Raw genomic sequence first — 6,033 nt, 5'->3', positions numbered from 1 at the left:
TCAGCTGTCATATTTCACTGTTTTGGATATTTCTGAAAGACATTATCTTTTGTTTCAGTCGAAGTTGATATGAAATTACTGTGGAATTTTAAATGTTGAACTTGAAAGCATGCTTACCCTTTTATGGTAAAAATTACTGTATTGGACTTAGATGTGAAGCTCGTCAATACTTTCAGTTCTTATTTATTATTGTTACTTACTAAGTTGGTTGTACTCATACTATACCCTGCACTTCATGTGCAGATCCAGGTGATCCCAGACACAATGGGTGTTGATTCTTTCGCACAGTTGATTTTTCAGAGATTCAGAGGTAGCTGCCGTGTTTCGTAGACCTTGTCTCTCCTTCCCTATCTCCTTGTTTACTTTATTTGGTCTCAGACTATTATAGACCGTGTTTTCCAGACTTGTAATGTATAAAAGCTCATGTACTCAGTGACACCGCGTTTTGGGAGTGTATTTGTATTTGTAATTGCGAGGTCTTTTATTAAATTCAAATTATTATGTTTTTAAACTTAAAAGAAAAATGTGGGTTATTGATGTTGTCGGCTTGCCTAGTACTGAGATAGGCGCCATCACGACATATGTGATTTTGGGTCATGACACTAAAGCTATTGACTAATGACAATCGCAACAAAGGTAAGCGAGGAAGTTATCAATGGAAGAGGATATGGTTTTGATATAATAAGTGCAAGATAATTGTCTGGGATTTAACTCTAGATAATTCATTTCGAATGTTCAAGCGAGTCTCTCAAATTCACTCTATTATTAGTTCAAACGTTCAGCAAAAACTCCTCGTTCGATTAAGTCTTAACCTCACGAGATAAACCAATTTAAGCACTATGAAGATATGCAAGAATGCGTAGTGTATTTACCTTTAGGAAAACCACTTTTGATTATTCTACTAACTAGATTTAGTCAATGATTCAACTAGCCTCTTTCGATTACTTAGAAGAATCTATGAACTCAACAAATAATATAATGCAAAGATATCACAAGTTATGCCTCTTTCGATTACAAGAACAAGTGAATATAGATGCAACAATTAATTCTTCCAAAAACGATTCAAATACATAAAAATAGAGTTATAATCCACAAGTAATCATCAATACACCAAATCCATCAAAATCCCAAAAGGATATACTCCATAGACATAGAGAAGTTCTTCACAAATGTAACTAAAGTATAGGAAAACATAAATTCAATCAAAACCCGGATCTTGAGTGAGGAAGGAATGATGAAATCCTTATGCTTGTGTTCCTCCAACTTATCCTTAGCCTCCTTGGCCTCCTTAGGTCGCAATTGTATCAAAAGTCCTGAAAATGGTGTTTTCCCGTGTATTTAAGCCACCCCAAATAATCCCCAGATGAAATTACCCTTTTTCGCTGATTTGGGAAGTCACTATAACATTGTGGTGCTACTGCGCCGCATGCCGCCCCGCCCCATGCAGCGCGCTTGTGGAGAATTCTAGAACGATTTGAAAATCAACTTCTGGGCATAATATGCACTGCCGCGCAGTCCCATTCAGCGCCCCATGCAGCGTAGCTATGCATGTTTCTTAGAGTAGTTCGTTTCTCCAATTTTTGACATCTGGGCTTGGTCCTCAACCTCCGAACGCGATCCCGATTTAATCCCTTGGGCTTCTACTCAGACTTTAAAGCTCCAAATAGCTCGAATTTTCTCTGCAACATCTAAATTACTCGGAATCACTCCTACACGGCATAAAACACATAATAAGTGCAAAACACTACTAATTAAAGCTCAACATAAGTAAAGTGCTGTGAATTAGAGTGAAATAAGCTACTAAAATACGAGTTTTGAGCCTACCATCAACACCCCACATTTAAACCATTGCTCGTCCTCGAGCAATCAAACTATATTTCACATAGACATGACCTTTTTAAACAACTCTCCTAACTCGTCACACCAAGAATAATAAAATAGATTAAGCACAATACCGTAACATCCTCCCTCAAGATTTGACTCAAAAGCACCACGCATGTTTCACAACCTGCTCACTTACTCTAACACAGAGGTCAGTGACATTACCTTTCCTTCGTGAATTAAGTTCCCTCACACATCAATAGAGAGTAGTTCCAAAAATACTAAAGTTTAAGAACAATTAAGAAGTCAAGATAGAAAGACTTTTCTCACTCTCAGAAGTATTATTCATGTGCTACAAAAGACATACCATAAGCTTGCCCGTAATGTATTACTCTAGTAAGTGAGCGCATTTAGTCAAGGATCAAGTAGGACTTTGTTTGGTTGTAATGTAGGCTGCGGGATGGGTAGTATACATTTGGATATAGTGACTACACATCCCTAAGCACTTTAATACATACAATTTAACCATTTAAAACTCCATACTTATGTCAAACCATAACTCTACCTTCACGTCAATATATGTCAACTCCCTACTTCTTTACGCACAATTACATCAAGAAATACCACTATCAAGGAATCATTTTTCAAAACATCCAACTATTCTTTTTATTTTCTTTTTCAATTCAAGTGGCTCTTATTTTTGTTTTTCAAAACAGCGCACCTTTCTCCTTATTTCAATAGTTCCACTCAAAAGCCAAACCAACACCCCACACTTTAACTTTTTTCAAAATTAATAAATATTTCAAATGGTCGTGAGAGGTAAGAAGGTTCAAATAGATGGTCAATTCAAACAATTAGGTAGGGTTTGTAATATGGTTGCCAAAGAAACAAGATTACCGTCTCAAAGGGGTCAACTATTATACATAACAATTAGGTGGACAACAACATATAACCGGCTCAATAAAGAAACTTCTATATCACTTCCAAGACTGAATAAAACTACTATTTCGCTTTGTAAACAGATGGGGCAAGTTGTAGACATCAAATGCAATGCACAGAATACATGAAACCTCACACACACATGGCACATAACTCACTTAGGATCGGACTCATCGAGACACTCTAGTCAAAACAATTAAGCAAAGTTAAGATCATACAATTTAAGGTATTTATACAAGATTCAAAAATTGAGCATAAGCGTCACAACTAAAGCACTTACTATTCTCAAGGCATAATAAAGTCAAGAGATATTGCTTTCATTTTAAATCATAGCACAAGATCTCCAACTCCTAAAAACAATAAAACTAACTACACCCGGTTCACAAAAAACCTTTGAAAAAGAACCGCGACACAAAGAAAAACCAAGAGGGAATTCAGACGCTATCTAAAAAAAATCGTTTGTCTTATTCTTTCGACTTAATACCTCAAGAACCCTATCGAATGACATCCTTCATCGGGAAAGATCAAAAGTTTTCAAATTTTCAATCAAATGAATTTCAAAAACACACATAGACATTTATACATTCTATACATATATACATCCCCACCCTACACTTTAAATTGTGTCATGTCCCTATGACACACAAATAAAAATTAAAAGGTAAGGACAACTTCCCTGAACATCTAGTCAGTGTTTGAGTCGAAGTTGGGCTCCATCCCTCACGCCCGAACTAGTGAACTCATCCATACAGATAGCTTCTTCTCAGCCTTCTTGGGGTACACACTACACTTATCCTTTTCACTAATTGTAGCCTTCTCTTTCACGCCTTCACTTTCTTCACAATACTAGCAGCTAGCTTTTCCCTTTTTACCCCCGTTTCTATATCTATCTCAAAAGTCACAGTCTCCTCGCCCACTCTAAGCATGCGTTTTCTCTCATGTATATCTAACTTGGCATAAGCCGACATTTGTGAGAGCACATATGTGAATGGTAGGTTTACATGAACCTGTTTCAGCATATCTAGAAATCACTCGAACTGCTTGTCCAGCTTTTCTCAACTAAGCTTTTGGGGAAAAGGAAGCGCAGGCATATTCTTGCTCTTATCATGTTCCTCCCTTCTTGATTTGTCTTCCATTAATTTCTCAGTTTTTATCGGGCCTTTATTCTTTTTATCAACATCATCCTTCAACTACGTCCCACTTTCTTTTTCAAGGTTCACATCCTTTTGGATCAGGGTGGGATCTTTCTATACTTGCCCACTTCTCAGAGTTACAACATTCACCGTTTCTTTGGGATTTTTCTCAGTATCAGTGGGGAGAGTTCTTGGAATCCTCTCAGACAATAGAGTCGTTAGCTACCCAACCTGTCTTTCGATATTTCAAAAACTAGTGCCCAGTTCTTTGATAGATGCTCCATGTTCTCGTATAGCTGTGCTATACGTTTCAAGCCTCTCATCAGTTTTTAGAATGAAGAACTTAGTGAAATCTTCTATGCCAGATTGAGTCGACTGTGGAGATTGATATTGCTCCCTCTATTGATTTTGAAAACTTGGAGCTCCTTGTTCCTGTAATCTGGGGTTGTTTTGTTGCCATGCATTTGCAGTACCCCCAGGTGAACTCCATGAAAAATCGGGGTGCCTATAACCCATTGCATTAAAATTATAGTTTCCTACAACATTCACTTTCTCAGTTGAAGCTACAGTTAGCTTTCGTATTTCTTTAGCTATAGAATCAAGATGTACTTGCGCAAATATAGTAGCATCAACTTGGTGAACACCAATTGATTTTGTTCTTTCCACACTATTAGAGGGCCATTGATTAGCATCTTCGGATAACTCATCAAGAATTGTAACTATTTCCTCTGGAGTCTTCTTCATAAAGGGGCCTCCAACTGCATTGCTCAATGTTCTACGTGAGGACAGTGTCAATCCATCCCAAAAATCCTGGAGTTGTATCCAAAGTTCAATTCCGCTACGTTGACACCTCCTAACTATCTCCTTAAACCTCTCCCATGCTTCAAAAAAAATTTCATTCTCTTTCTAGCAGAAGTTATGGATTTCTCTTCTAATCTTTCCCGTCTTAGCTGAGGAGAAATATTTATCAAGAAATTTTCTGGTCATTTGTTCTAATTGATCCATTTGGCAAGCTTCGAATCCTCTGCTTCGCATCATCTTTAAGTAAAAAGGGGAATGCCCTTAAATACACTACATCTTGTGCCACCCCTTTGTATTTAAAGGTGTTTATAATCTCCCCGAAGTCCATCAGATGTGTGTTTGGATCTTCGTTCATCGTCCCTCTGAAAACGTAACTGTTTTGAATAGTTTGAAGCAAACCTTGCTTCAACTCAAAATTATTGGCTACAATTAGAGGTAGTCTAACACTTGAAAATCCTTGAGGGTAGACTGGTATGTAATAGACACCCAATGTTCTACCAAGCCTTGATACCGCATTCTCGAACTGGTCTTCAATCAAGGGTCTATTTAGATTGAATCTTCGACCGCTATTGTCTTCGACAGTTTCCTCAGCAGCTCTATGGGCTGCCTCAGCAGCTTCCTCTACCTCATTGTCATCGTTATTAGCCATGTGTTCTTGGGTTGAAGGTTGTCTCAAGAACCTTACGGTGAACTCTTTCTCCTTCCTCACTTGCCGCAGGTGTTTTTTTAATTCCGGGTTGTAGGGTATTACTTCTTTACAAGAAGATCACGTTACACACTACGGACTTAACCTGTTGCCCTGCACACGGAGGAGTAACCCATGAAGAACAAAATAAAAGTAAAAAAAAATAACTTCCTAAATTAGCACTACAAACTATTTCAAACACTATTGATTGCCAATCCCCGACAACGGTGCCAAAATTTGACGAGCGCAAAACATACTTAATCTGTGCCCGCTAGTCAAAGGTATTATAGTATAATATCGTTCCATAGGGATTGGAGTTAAATAGTATTATCATAGTTTGTAGCTAGACTGCTATCCAAGATGATCAACAATTTAGATTTATGCGGTTAATACTAAAATTAATTAAGAATCTAGAGCTAATTGACTAATGACCATCGAAGCACGGACTAAGCAAAAGAAGATATCAGTGGGAGAAAATGGGATTTTGATAGGATAGGTGCAAGATAATTGTCTAGGATTTAACTCTAGATAATTCACTTCCAATGTTCAAGTGAGTCTCTCGAATTCACTCTATTATTAGTTCAAACGCTTAGCAAAAACTCCTCTTTCAATTAAGTCTTAACCTCACGAGATAAACCAATTTAAGCACTGTGA

At 37.5% G+C, this 6,033-nt stretch overlaps 1 non-coding gene across 1 annotated transcript; it reads left to right on the top strand.

The window, feature by feature from the left end:
• The first annotated feature begins 4,725 nt into the window (after positions 1-4,725).
• On the top strand, positions 4,726-4,832 carry LOC117276130 (small nucleolar RNA R71). Its single transcript, XR_004506352.1, has one exon. It is a non-coding gene; the product is annotated as a small nucleolar RNA R71 (small nucleolar RNA).
• Positions 4,833-6,033: the final 1,201 nt, after the last annotated feature.

Source organism: Nicotiana tomentosiformis, chromosome 3, assembly GCF_000390325.3.
Source record: "Nicotiana tomentosiformis chromosome 3, ASM39032v3, whole genome shotgun sequence".
NCBI classification, from domain to species: domain Eukaryota; kingdom Viridiplantae; phylum Streptophyta; class Magnoliopsida; order Solanales; family Solanaceae; genus Nicotiana; species Nicotiana tomentosiformis.
The sequence above is the reverse complement of the archived record's forward strand: the minus strand, read 5'-3'. Positions and strand labels throughout refer to the sequence as shown.